The sequence below is a fragment of the Pinus tabuliformis genome, chromosome 6 (genome assembly GCF_031772625.1).
Source record: "Pinus tabuliformis cultivar Carrire ecotype Pingquan chromosome 6, CPIR1, whole genome shotgun sequence".
NCBI lineage: Eukaryota > Viridiplantae > Streptophyta > Pinopsida > Pinales > Pinaceae > Pinus > Pinus tabuliformis.
Window position 1 is genome coordinate 303,372,544 of NC_142292.1, and position 15,358 is coordinate 303,387,901.

General features: G+C 32.8%; 1 pseudogene; it reads left to right on the plus strand.

Annotated features, from left to right (window-relative positions):
- Window positions 1-13,421: 13,421 nt before the first annotated feature.
- LOC149258531 (xyloglucan endotransglucosylase protein 6-like) lies at window positions 13,422-14,963 on the plus strand (annotated as a pseudogene).
- The last annotated feature ends 395 nt before the right edge of the window (window positions 14,964-15,358 follow it).

A 15,358-nucleotide genomic window follows, 5' to 3' on the forward strand; every position in this document is an offset into this window, starting at 1 on the left:
CGTTTTTTGGTTTATACAAATGTGTGTACATTTTTCTGGTCTAAATAGACACTGAGGATATTGGGGGAAAGACGAATTGCCCCATTGAGGAGGTTGGTGTGGACATGAGAATTGAGGATATTGAGGGAAATTGTTTAATGTCATTTGTTCCCTATAAAATTATTGAAATGTGAGTCTAAGGAAAAGCATTCCTTACAACTATGGGTGTCATAATTCGTTATGAACCTGAAATAGTAAAATTTTTGGTTGCTTAGCCAAACATAAAGAAGCAAATGCAGAAAGCTAGATGGTTCAAATTATTTGATAAGTTTGAAGGTCATGACACAGAGGTTACAGGAGAATTTTCAAGGGTGTTCAACAAATTTGAGGCCAAAATTGGGGAAATTACACTGAAGCTAACAAAATCATTCTTAACAGAGGTTACAGGGTTCTTAAGAGTTGGTGAAAAGTGATTCAAAGTCCAGAAACTGAAAGATGAATCGTGGAAATGTTTTCTGGAAAATCCAAACATGGATGTCTCAAAATTTAAAAAAGGTATTATAGCATCGGCATTCAAAACTAAATGGTGTAATTTGTTATTTGTTTCGCAAAAAATTATCACATGTGAAGGTAGATATGGGATCATCTTGTTTTATCATGCTCGATTTTTGATGTATTTCATAAAGGGTAAAGAGTTAAATTTTCCATATTATCTAGTGAGTAGTTGGAGGAAAATGCCCTTTAACATTCAAAGAAACTTAAAAAATGTAGATAGGGCTCTTTATCACCATGGATTGGTCAATATTATTCCAGAAGTGGAATTGAAGGCCCAAAATGACAATTGGAAAGACTTTTTAGTGATGAATCATTTTTTCAAAGTCTGAGATGAAGAAAAAATCCAAAAAACAAGGAAAACAGAGAGTAGGGTTCCTCCAAACCCTAATCCTCAAGAAGAAAATGCATGGAATGAATAGATGTCAATATAAGAAAACTATGAGCAAGTAGAAGTAGGGGACATTCATAATAAAGGAAAATAGCAATTCGACGCACCACAAAATTCATTAAAAGGGAGTTCAGATATAATTAAGTCAAAAAAGGATTCAAGTTTTCCAGATATTCCATTGAAGACGACAAAACAAAGGACTGAGAAGAAGAAAATATTTGAGAACAAAATAAAGAAGTGTCAAAACTAGCCACAATAGCTAAAGAAGAGAAGTTGAAGACCATTAGTCCACCCAAGCCCAAAAAGAAAAATATTAAGAAGAAAAATGTCCAGGAGCCAGAACATGGAAGGAAGAGTCAAAGAATTACAAAAAATATTCTTAAACAAAATAATTTATATTCATCAGAAGTTATAGACCTTCAAGGATCATAATCACCAATGCCACCAACTCCAAAAGCAAAAAGTCTAGAAATAGATGTCATTCAACAACAGACATATGATTATTTTGAATTGTTGGCGAAACAACCACATCAGGATAAGGTGAATACTTCTTGTGAACATAATTTTAGTGATGATATTCCAATATACAATATCCATGTACAAAATTATAGAATTCCTTTTCATGTGGAACAAGAAATTAATAAGACATTAAAGGAGGAGATGATTGAACTTGAACTGTTAGAAAATCATGTGAAGGGAGAAAATCAGTTGCTCAAGGAACATAATCGTAAAATCGTAAAACACATGTGCCATTGGCATTGAAAGAATTTGAAACTCAAGAAGGCTAACAAGATACTCCAATAGAAAGTTAAACTATTAAAGTCTAGAATGTTGAATAAGAAACCTAGATGGGCAGTTACCATGCAAAAAAAGGGAGTTCAAAGTAACAGGTACATGTGGACATGAAAAACCCTAGGCGTGGGGGAATGTTGAGCCACAGGAATTGCATCTTTTTGGCAACTTGTTACCTTCTTTTCCATTCATTTTTCCACTTATCCTTACATTAACGCACCACTATTTCGAATTAAAAATCTATCAAAGCTACAAAAGCAAGAAATAAGGTAAAGGTCCAAGTGTGCTCTCACTTCTATAAAATTTTCTTTATAAATTTTGATTCAATTTGCATGAGTTACATAATTTGACACTTTCGCCAACCTCAGTAACATTCTGCTATTGAATCCAAGGTTTGAATAGGTTCCATGGGAGATAGATTAGCCAGATCACATTGGAAGATGGAAAATGTTGCCTACATGGATTTTAACCTATTGGATGTACGCAAAATAATCCTAGTTGACCACAATATCAAATTAAAACTCACAGTCAAATAGTGACATGGTGCATTTGAACACATCAAGCATCAGAACAAGGTATCAGGCAAGGTTGGATCCTTATCAAGCAAGTGAGATCGTGAAGAATTGAGAAATGATAATGTGTTTCTCACATAATTTTCTTCATAGATAATGTTTCATGTGAGAAATATTCTTAATAGAACTTGAAGTCTAAGATGTCAATATGTAGAGCTAGCCTTTAGCAATAAGGTTCTCAGAAGTGGTTATTTCAAAACTCTATAAAATGCTTCACTAAGAAGCAAACCATAGAGTGGAATGTTGAAGGTTGGATATGCTCAATTACATGATTTATGAATATTTTTGAAGTCTAGGCATTGTTCAGTTAATACAATCCTTTTATATGATTGTGCTTCCATGACAAGATTTGGTGTTTGATTAATAATTTCTTGAATTTTCCATCTCTCGTTTTCCTCATGAGGGCACCCTGATGAGTATGAGTGTATTTTAATTTTCTCTATGTGTCATTTCATCAAGATAGATTAGTTTCCTTTATGCTCATTTTATATAAGTTTTCTTTCAATTATTTTATTTATATGCTCTGTTTTACTTTGATTTATCTATGCATTGACTTTTTCTTATTTCACTCTTGTTTTTCTACAAATTAGGTGCTTGAATAAATCTTTGAAAACAAAAAAAAACATTTATTATTTTATTTTTAATTTAAGTCTTTTACCTCTCGATTTAATTACTCTCATAATTATGGATAACACATAGACATGAATGAACTATAGACTCTGAACATGCACACTAGTAATCTCAGTTTGATTTGATCTCATAGTAAGATGTGATTTTGATTCAATTAGAACAAGCATTTGTTTATTTTCATAGAGTATGTTGTCTTTATTTTCTCTTGGCCTAGAATTCATTTGCTTCTTTAGAAACAAAATTTCAATGCTTTGTATAACAAAGTTTTCATTTTATTTTTCATAAAATAGACATTATGGCTTTCATAAAGTAGATGTATCTTCATGTTCATTAGAATAGAGTTTAAGGTGTTTTCATAGAATAGACTTAAGAAGAGATTCTAAAAGCTTCCATAATATAGGTTTAGAATAAGAACTTTAAAAGCATTCATAGCATAAGAATTTAGTTATCTTTCATAGTATAGAAAATTGTGTTTATTCTTCATAGAGTAAAATTGTACTTTGATAAATAAAATAAAAAAAAATAATAATAATAAAAAATAAAAAATAAAAAAATGTACATATATAGTTTAGAATTTTATCATTTTTTATAGATCAAAACTTATTTCCTTTCTAGAAAAAATGTATTTTCACTTCTATAGAATAATAAAGTGTGTGTGGTCATCTTAGATATCATTTCATTTTAGCATTTTGTTTCAATTTCACAATTTCCTTTAATAGGTTATATTTCATTTTAAAATTGAAAGTCAATTTCCCAGCAGATATTATGAAAGTGTGCTTCACAAGTGTACGAACATGGATTGATAATTTAATGCTAAGTAATTTAACTCATAATTAAATTAACCAACAATAGGTTCAACAATTTGTGGTTCCAAATTTTCAAGTTTGACAACCTCTAGTTCTAAAGCTTCAAGTTTGAAAACCTCCAGTTCTAAAGTTTCATGTTCGACAAACTCTGGTTCCAATGTGTTGGTTTCAAAATTTTAGGCCTTGCAACTTCAAGTTCTAATGTTTCAAGTTCCGTAATTTCAAGTTTTACAACTTTAGGTTCTGATGTTTCAAGTTTCATAATTTCAAATTTCAAAACTATAAAATCTAAGGAAGCAAGCATACAATCCAATGTAATCACAGATGAGAGAGCAAGTGGAACAGTTACATTGGTGATCTTCTTAACGGTCCTTTAAAACTCAATGCAAGTACCCTCACAATCGTGGGGCATGCATCCTCCAGGAAGGTTCAAGTGATTTTGACCAATGTTTGTTCTAGGTAAAAAAATGATTTTCTCCCTTGTCATCACCTTGTATATGAGCCCTAAGATTATAGCCACTAAGGTTACCACTTACAACACCTCATCCTAGGGAGATAGTCGACAGTTGAATATACACACAAAGGCAGGGTATCCAACTCATAATCCACCTGAGAGATTCCTCAAATTGAGGTTTACTCCTCCCAGGTGATCCCCAAGCATTATATAAAATTGTTTGTAATATTTTTTGATCAACACAACAAACACCCATGAAGTGACATTAATTACTCTACTGGCCCCAATGTGATCCCGTGCTTAACCCTTGTGTGAAAAGGGATGCCCAGGCAACGTGATGCTACAAATGGATTTCACTCCCTACTCAAGGTTATAAGTTTGTTTTGTATCCTTGGAGATTTTAAACTCACCACCTATTCGAAGGCCCTAATCCTAAGCTAATGTAGGTGTGCTACGAAATAAATGAAAAAATCTTGAATTAATTTTATTATGCGTTAATTTTAAGGGTTGTTGTTTACATAAGTAGGCATATGGAGTGGATGAGATGGTGTTTGGACATGTCTAAATCTTAATGCAACAAAATGAAATGCAAGCTTTCATTTAGACGAATGTTATATTATGAGAAGGAGAAAACACTTTAATATTCCCAGATGCAAAATGTACCAAATTTAATCAAATTCATTTAATACCAAGATGCTTTCTATGTTAATTCACTACTTAAAATTGCTTCATTTCAAAAACAAAAGTATGCCCTCCTACAAATGAAAGAATTTAAAAGCTTTTTGTTTTCAAAGAAGGAATTAAAACAATGTAGCGAATTCACTTTAAGAAACAAAAAACCAATTCAAGGAATATATATTTTCTTTTTTGAAAAAAAAATCATTTAAGGAAAAGGAAGAAATTTTATCTTTTTCACAAAACAATTCAAATAACAATATTTGAAATAAATGATAAAATGTAGAAAAGAAAGACACTTCGAGATCTAAATAAAAGATTCAAGCCTAAGAGATTACAAGCCTTTCAAAATCCAATGAAGAACAACTAGGTCAAAGTAGCAAATAATGGAAATTTCAAACAAAATCCAAAAAATGCAAAATGACACATAAAAGGAGACGTGATATGCAAAGTATAACTATCAAGATGTAATAAGCACACTAAAAAAACCATACAAGACACGAATCTAAGACCAATTTGGGAAAACCCTAAGAATTTTTTTTTTTTATAGGCAGTGTTGCGATAAGTAGGTTATGTCATAGTTTGCAAAATAACAAGGTGCGACTATGTCGCACTGGTTCGCAAAGGAGGTTGTGACAAGAGCAAAAGGCAAAAAACAATGAAAAAATCTTCCAAGATCTAAGTAGTTATGTGGTTTAAGAGTTATATCTGGATCGCCAGTGACTCGGAAAGTAGAAAAATAAATAACCAACAAGGATTCAGTAGTCAAAACAAATCTTGGAGAACAAATCCTAAATATCTTTCCCTAGTGGATTCACCAATTTTTTTATTAGATAAATCATTCTTGTAGACAAGATTGATATCCCTAGATCTGTACCTAGATCTAGAACAAAACAAAACAGAAATATACAACTTTCCCTAAGTCTATTACAGTAAAATAATAGATGAAAACATCCAGGAAATGAGTGAGATGAGTGATTCATACCTTTTTATTAGAGTTTTTCCTCACTAGTTGCTCGAAATGACATAGCTTCCAACCTTGTCTTTAGTGCTCACGAAGAAAACACTTATAGACAACACAAGAAAACAAGAGTAAAATCACATCTAATCCAAATACGATTTGATAAGACTTATATATATGATCAGGGAGATATATACCAAAAATCATCAAACATAGATAATGACTGTGGGAAAACAATATATAATTGCATTGTCACAAGAAGTTGTTACAACCTAATGTGTTGATGTATTAGAGTCCCCTTCCAACTATTCCTCGTCTTAACACCTTTTTTTCAAAAGCTTTAGGATCATATGTTGGACATTTTGGTAGAGTTTCAATGACAATATGGTTGTATTTAGAAGCTTAGAGAAGCGTAAGAAGAGGATGTTAATATCTATCCAAATTAAGGATGTGAGTCATACCCAAAATGATTGCGATAGATGCCATCCATGAGGCTTATCTTCTAGAAGCTTCTCATTATTTTTATTTTTTCCTTTGTAAAAATAATGTCGCATCTTGTAAATGAGCAACCTACAACAGAGTCACACCTGACAATCATGTAACATGTGACAATTAGTTATGTCACATGTTGTCAATGTGCAACCTACGTCATCCTCTTGAAATAAGGTTTTTAAAATAATTTGAAGATTTTCATCATTCAAGAAAGGGCTTTCTTCCATCTTCTTCATGGATTAACGATATTAATTCTTCGGATGACAAAGGATAGGGGTATGAAATTAATTTCCATGAATGTGACAAAATAATGTGTAACAAAATTGCAGGAAGACAGGGGGATATACTCTTTCAAGGGGATTTACCATTTTCTATTGATATCAAAGGGGGATAGATGTTAGGAGAGAAAGATTTGGAGCATGATCACAAGAGGAGTATAAGTGTTTTCATCAATGAAAAAGGGGGGGATTGTTTAATGGTGTTGTTATTGATGTCAAAGTTAGTCATTGGTGATCAAGTCAGTTGTTGATGTTCAACTTCATCATTTGTGCCAAAGGAAGACATGAAGAGCATGAAGACTTAAACTCAAGCCCCTAAATGAGAAATTTTAATATATGTTAGTGCATTAAAATAATTGGAAGTTCCAATGTAAAATAATTCCTAGAAGAGAGGAAAGGAAGCCCAAGTCTAGATTCCTTGCACTTGTTGAGGAAAATGAATGGGAATGACAATGAATTTGCACGTAAGAACATTATCATCTAATATTAATTGTCATGTTGTTTGCAATGGTAGGTGGCACACCACATGGCTTCTCTTGGTTAAGGAGATATTCTCATTTGAAGATTATGTTCCCCAATGCATGGGATGGGCCAATTCATGGCAAAGACAACAAATAATAATAGAAAAATCATAAAGACATGACCTTCACCCAAGCAATTATGACCAACCTCCTCAACAATATTATCATGCTCAAAAGGAGGTCCAAGTTGGCCCTAAATGAGGATTTTTACTATTGTAAAATAGTTTCATGGGAAATATAAGGTCACCTCCCCCACTTAAGCCCCTTGCGGCAACTATAAAAGAAGGCCATTGTTTGCTTATTTGAGAAATGATTTGAATAGAAAAATGATTTGAGATCGTGGATGGAAAAATGAAGATCATGTACAAAGGCCAAACTTATTATATCTTGGGGTTATGGAAGCGATTGGGAATTGTTCGTGATCTAGTGCCTATGGAGTTATGGCTTCTAATATCCGTTCTAACACATGAGTATATTGACTGAGGAATCTAGACAATGCATTTTTTTCTCTTGTTTCTATGTTATAATCTAGGGTTGTGGTGCCCTATGGTGGCTAAAAATTGATACGTGATGGGATAAATTGGTGGGCATGGTGTTTCATATCAATATCATTATGTGATTAGTGTTTATCATTATTTTGTTTCGACATCGATGCACAACCATGATCCAAATGTTTAGGGTATGCTTTGTTGAATGTCCAGTTTCCTAATTGACCTAATCTCGTGTTTCCTCCAATTTGGTGACAAATGGATTTGGAGAAAACCAACGAAGCAAGGGTGTCATTTGTTAATGGAAATAACCCTAATCTATTGAGAAATCAAGTGCAAGATTGTTGCATATCCCTGGGTGGTTTTGAAACTAGATATACGGTCGATGATTTGACCTAGGATGTAGTATGCTTATCAATATGTCATAGTTCACTTTTATGCTTGAATAATCGATCTAATATAATGAAGGAACATTTAATTAGAAGTCTGATTATGCACAAAGGTGTTGGTGATTATGTGTGCAGGCCAATAAATTGAATCCCAAACCACTAAAGTGTGATGAATACATATTTAAATTATGTTTTGGTGCTCAAAGTGTATGATGTTTCAAAAGGAATGATCGGTGATCAATGTTTCGATCTGGTGCATTAGAGTGATTCAGGTTCTGATATGGCATAGTGTGTACATGTTTTATTTCCTATAGTAGTCCGCAACTAGTGTGATATAGTAAGAGAACTACTTGCATTGATGGGTAACAAGACACGTCAACAAGGTTTACTGAAAAGTTTTGTTTCAATACTAAGGCCTAAAACTCATAAATCTTAGTCACCGTGATGATAATGATGCATGAACTCATGTCGATCGATATGGTTTGATGATATTGATCTAATACAATTACCTACAATGATCAAAACTAGTGTAATGTTTTCGTGGTGGGGTATATAATATGCATGGTTTTACTGGTGGTTATGTTTATCCGAAGATTTAGTGTCAAAAGATGAACTCATTGCACTAGAACTTATTCATGGTCAATGATATGTTTATGATCACTTTAATATTTGGTAAGGTTGATCTGCAATTCATATACTTGGATCACTACACGGATTTAAGTATGACAATAATGTAGTTTGGTTGTTTCATAAGGCATAAATTTTGGGCTGAGTCTTGCTAGCTGCGGTGTAACACCCATTCTAAGCTGAGATAAATATTACAAGATTGTTGACATTCAACCTTTGATTGAAATCTACTCTAACTAATTTATTTGGGTGCAAGTTTGGCAACTATGATTTGATTTAGAAGAAAATATCTATGTATGATTGAACCAGATCCAAGTATTGAATATTTTCAAAGGTTTAGTCATGCCAAACTTATATTCTAACTTTGAGACATTGAAGCATATGGAATCTTGGTAATAACAAGAATGTGATTCCCCCGAAGTTGAATAGTGTGTGCCCTAAATGTTATTCTGAGTATTGGATCTACCAACAATTTATCCATTTACCTTAAATATGTTTTGTGACAAATGAGTGAAGACTACAACTGCTATTTGAAAACACAGAATTGGTCCTTACTATTGCTAGGGTTTTAATGTTCATGTTAGGGACGTGTTGATGAAGGTTCTAGTGATCAGGTTCAGTGACTAAGCAGGGTGACTAGTGTGATCTATCATACTTATTTATCTTTCAATCCTAAGGGTGGCAAGGTGGAGATTGAATTTTCCTTTATGTTGATCCCTGAAAACACTTCAGGATGGTGAGGTGGTGCTAGAGAGGGTTGGTTCCTGTGTATCAAGTTGGTGCATCCTTCTAGTTGATGTTGGTAAATTAGGGAGTTAGAGCTTCCTTCAGGTTGAGGCCTGTAAATCAGGGAGTTAGTGTCTCCTAGTTGGTGCTAGAGAATCTTAGAAGTTGGTGCTTCCTGTTGATATAATATTTAAGATATATATTAAAAGCATTACGTGGTTTTCTCTCATTTGGGTTTCCATGTAAAAAATATCTTATGTATTGTTTATGGTGTTGTGCATTTTTGAATGATATTGTCAATTGTTAATATATGCATAAGGTAATTGAAATGGTAAAAAGTGTCCAATATTGATTCACTCCCCCCCTCTTAATATTGGTGAATATTCCAACAGAGTATGGTAACTTTGCAAAATGCTTTCCAAAAGCTCTAGCATTTTAGTCTCCACCTATCCCTCCACCATATTCTCAAAGTAATGATGAGCAAGTAGCATTTGAACTAGTTTGAAGGATGCACAAGAATCATCCATATAAAAGTCATCAAAAGACAAAGTCATAGATGAAAAATATTAAAGTCAAATCTAAATCAAATTCCTTCAGAGAACGTCAATTCATTCACCAAGGAAGAGAATTATTCTAAGGATATTTTCAAAATCCCTCCTTCAAATAAGAAGGAAGAAGAGTCCAATTCAAAGGAAGAGAAGGAGGTCAATCTTTCCTTTCCTTCTCCTTCCTAGTAAAATTTTCTAAAAATAAATCAACAATATTCCCCTCAATTAACAAGAACTAGAAAAGATCAAATCAATAAATCCCGAAAATATAGTGTCTCCTATGGTTCTAGTGGGAGGTTGGTTTCGATTAAATTGAAATTTTATCATTATTTTTGTACCATATTTTGCAATTAAATTGTAAGAATATACTCTTATTCTCAAAAAGAAGTGGGCTTAAATTACATAAGGTATAGTATTGGATGCCCCCCTCTTCTTATTTTGTTGGAGAAGTATGGTCTTTTTCCCTCCTCCTTTTAAAACCATGAAAGAAATTTTCATTGTGGTGTTCATTCCATTGTATTTGAGTTACGTATTTTGAACCCATATTTTTGCTTAGTACAAAATTCTTGTTCTCTCTCACACATACACACACAAAATTAAGATTTATTAGTAAATAAGTAAACAATCTTTATAACCTAGTATGGGGAGAAGTTGTAGTGGCACTAAAATGATGAGTTAGATCAAAAAATAATAACAATGAAACATAATGTAGGCTCAATTAAAAAAATTAAACATGAAGTTTTGAAACATAATGGTTACACACACACACACACACACATATATATCGCATCATTCTATATAGAAATATTTGTATTTATAATTATACGTTAATTAGTTAAATTATTAAGCTTTTATATGTTTATTAATTATATGTATTAGGGTTTTGACCAAATTTAAAATAAGAATATCTGTAAAATTTATTCAAATATAAATAATATTATTAAGAACCAACATATATCCGTCTTAATTATAGATCTACCAAGTGTCTAGAGGGATCAAATATCTCAACATGCAAACAACTTTTACACTAAAAATGGTTTGCATTTTGAGAAATTTGATCCCTCTGAGTGCTTCATATATTCAGAGTTAAGATTGATCTATGATAGTTCAGGGCCTAGAGGGATCAAATCTCAAACCTATTTTTGAGTCCATGACTTAAGAAAATGTTTGCACCTCAAAAGACTTGATTCCTCTCAGGATTGATAATTTTGGAGTTAAGATGGATATATGATGGTTCTAAATAATATTATTTATATTTACATGAATTTCATATCTCTATAAAAACAAGAATTCTTATTTTTTATTTTATAAAAACCCAGATAATAGATATATGTGACGTCAATTTTGTTTGACATATTTATAATTTTCATAATTTAATTTTTTAATGTAATATGCATAGCATTGATGATATAGATAGATAGATAAATAGTTATAAAAAAATTGAGTTGTGGTTAGGGGTGAAATGTCACTAAAACTAGAGCTAGCTAGTTCTCTGAGAAAAATAAGTAAATAATTTACAAAAATTAATATTGTAAATATTGAATTTTTATATGAGTTTTATTTAGTGCGACTTTTTGGAAGCTTTTCTGTTGGGTTTTCCCGGTCTAATTTCTCTAAAATCTGGCAATAATTTATTGAAATCACAAGCTTGATGGCTAACCCATGCACAATCAAAGTGCCCTAGGGGTTTTTTAGGGTGTTGAATTCACATATACAGTCAAAAAACTAGTTTTAATAATACAAATCAAGATTTCACCTCAAAATTTTCCGCAAGATTCTAGCACCAGAAAGTCCAAAAAGTTGCACTAAAGACAACTCCATTTTTATATGCTTATTAATTATATTTAAATGTGAAATTGTCAAATATAATGGTCATGAATATGAATCATTATTTGACTTTACATGGTAAAATGGATCTTAATTTATAGCTAGAGCCTAGTATATATATATATATATATATATATATATATATATAGATATATATATATATATATATATATATATAATATGAATTTTACCTTAATTTTATTAATTAAAACAAATTATTATTTATTATTATTATTTTTTAATTAAAGGGAAATTATATTTTATTATTGCTATTATTTTGATTTAATGCTTTATTTTATGGACACTAACATTTATTTCATATTGAGTGAACATTTAAATGTTTACACTCATTTACAGCCATTATATCATTTCCTTTATACTAAGTTACAAACACGTTACAAAGTGCCTCTCAATAGATTTGCCTGGATCCATCTTAACTCTAAATTTACCAAGCTATGAGGGATCAAATATCTCTTCACTCTAAAATATGTTTGCATCTTAAGAGATTTGATCCCTCTCAACATTTGGTACATCTAGATTTAAGATGGATTTAGGCTAGTTTTATTTCACTCTTTAAATAGGCTATATTCCACATGAATACCATGGGTTCTCATAAAGTTGGAGCTCAAAAACCACCACTAATCATTTATAAAAAATAACAAAAATAATATTTTTTTGACCAAGTTAAAATGTTTGACATTGCATTACAACATTTGTACCATACAATTCTAGAGAGCACATCTGAACGCAACTAGCCTAGATCTATCTTAACTCTAGATCTACCAAGCACTAAGAGGGATCAAAACTCTTTTCACTCTAAAAGAGGTTTGCATCTCAAGAGATTTGATCCCTCTTTGCACTTGGTAGATCCAGAGTTGACATAGTTTGATTTCACCCTTTAAATAGGTTATATTCCACATGAATACTATGGTTCAATACCATGAGTTCTCATACCATGGGTGAATACCTTGAAGTTATTTTTATTTTAATGTTATTTATTTTATTATTTTTATTTTATTTTGATCGAGTATATGTTTTCACATAGGGTTATTTTTATTTTTAGGTTTAAACAAGACATTACATTACAACATCTCTACCATATTGGGCTGGAGAGCGCCAGTGCAATAAAAATATAAATTATATAACATCCTAGATCCATCTTAACTCCAGATCTACCAAGCACCCAGAGGAATCAAATCTCTTTTCACTCTAAAAGAGGTTTGCATGTCAAGATATTTTATCCCTCTAGGCGCCTGGTAAATCAATAGTTAAGATGGATCTAGGCTATTTTTTGTTAGAAAATTATATATTACAGAGCAATGGAACACATAGAATATTGCAGAAATATAAACACATAAAAACAAGAGAGACATAGATATACGTGGTTCACCCAATTTGGGCTACATCCATGGAGAAACAACCAATCCTTCTTTTTATATTATCTAGCAAAATAAGAGATACAACCTACAACAGATCTGATGCAATTCCCTCTTCACTCTCACACAATCTCCTCTCTCTTTCTCGCTCAGAATTCACATCTACATAATCGTAATACAATTCCCTCATATATAGCGAGGGGTTGCCTTCTAGGGAAAAAAACCCTAAATTTAACATAACTTCTACGGTCAGATTTCCCCCTAATGAACGGCCTAGATTGACTACGAAATTACAACATTTTACAAGGCAATTTTACATCTATTTTTAGCTTCGGGGATGTTGCCCTCAATCCCTTGGAAGGGGGAGATCCTAAAGATCGTTGTCACCCCCCCTCCCCCCCTAGACCTCCCTTGCAGCACAAATAATGGGTGGCAATACGAAATGGGGTCCAATGCGGCGATACCTATGAATAAAGAAGATAATCAGGCTCCACACCCAATAGTTTTAATTTTGAATTTAAATAGGCTATATTCCACATGAATACCATGGGTCAATACCATAGATTCTCAATATCATGGGTCAATACCATGGATCATTTTATTTTTATTTTTACTTTTTATTTTATTTTGACCGAGTTAAAATGTTTACATTACATTAGATTAATAATTTTATTACACCGTAAGGCATTTCCCTCTAGGAACAACTCCCCTTCGTGTACACTTGTCATCACTTTGTGTCGTTCGATCAAATGTTAGACGATTGGATTATGCTCATCCATTGATTTGATTAGTTGCACCGACACCGGCGGTTGCAGCAATTTCTCCTCATTGGACATTTTATGTTTTCCCTTTGCACAACTATCATATTGCAGTCAGTCGCATTCACGGTGAGTTGTGTCGGTTGGATACGAAGGAGGAAGGTTGTTAATATGAAGTCTCATTAAGATTGTTGTGTTTGTAGGTGCAGGATTTTCTTCGAAAAGCACATACATCTTTGGAAAAGTGAATGTGCATATTAAGCTCATTCCCAGGGACTCTACTGGCACTGTTACTGCATTCAATGTAACTGTTATTTGCCATACATTAGATCAAGTTATATTTCATTTCTTGATTAATTTTAATAAATGATTCAATTTATACTTGGTGATTTCCCATGTCTTCCCAAGGCGATCAGCATGACAAATTCAACTTTGAATTTTTGGGGAACACTTCTAGGGATTCATACGTTGTGCAAACTAATGTTTATTCAAAAGGGGTTGGCAATAGAGAATAATGCCTTTTCTTATGGTTCCACCCAACTATAGACTTTCATTCCTATTCCTTTCTCTGGAATCGCCAACAAGTTGTGTGAGTATATATACGATAATTGCCATGCCTAGTTAGTCTATGTATTACAGTGTCTGATGAGTTGGTTGTTTGATGGATGGAAGCAGTTTCTTTGTGGATGATGTGCCCATATGAATATTTTCCAACAATGAGAAAAGAGGAGTCCCATATCCTCAAACTCAACCCATGGGCGTATACTCCTCAATATGGAACTCAGACGATTGGGCTACTCAAAGTGGAATCGTCAAGACCGATTGGAGCCACGCGCCTTTCATTTCCACATACAAAAATTTCAGCATTGATGCCTGTCATTATTCCTCGAAAATGAACTACTCTTCGTGGTGGGATCAGCCTGCTTACACTTCTCTTGATGCAAAGCAGAGGCTGAAACTGAAATGGGTACACGATAAATACATGACTTACGATTACTGCAAAGATTCAGTCAGATTTCCCACTCCTCCAGCAGAGTGTGAATGAAATTCCCTCTTTAAACTTGAGCTCTCATCAAGATCCCTTGATCATATGAGCAATCATTTCTTTGTTATTGCATGCATTCCCCTCAGCTTGGATGGTAGATGGAAATCCCTTAACTGCAGTGGGACATTCATCATTTTGTAAAATGTGAAGGGACAGAAGTACCTTTCGCTGGCACTGATGTGCAGTGAGAGATTCATCATTTTGTAAAACATGCAGAGACAAGTAATGTGTTTCTGGGGCTGCAAAAGCAACCCAGATTTGAGGGCGAGTATGTATGAAGTGTAGGAGGATTTACATGAGAGAAGAGAAACTATGTGTCTCTTCTTGGTATGTGTATGTGTAGTGACATCAAAATTATATATGAAGTGCCCTCCAGAGCATAATATTCTGCAAATAGCTAGATCATTTCACGATTTTTAAATCCTTGACTTGAAGTATTTTAAGGCCCTACTTTTTTTTCAGAAAAAGAAA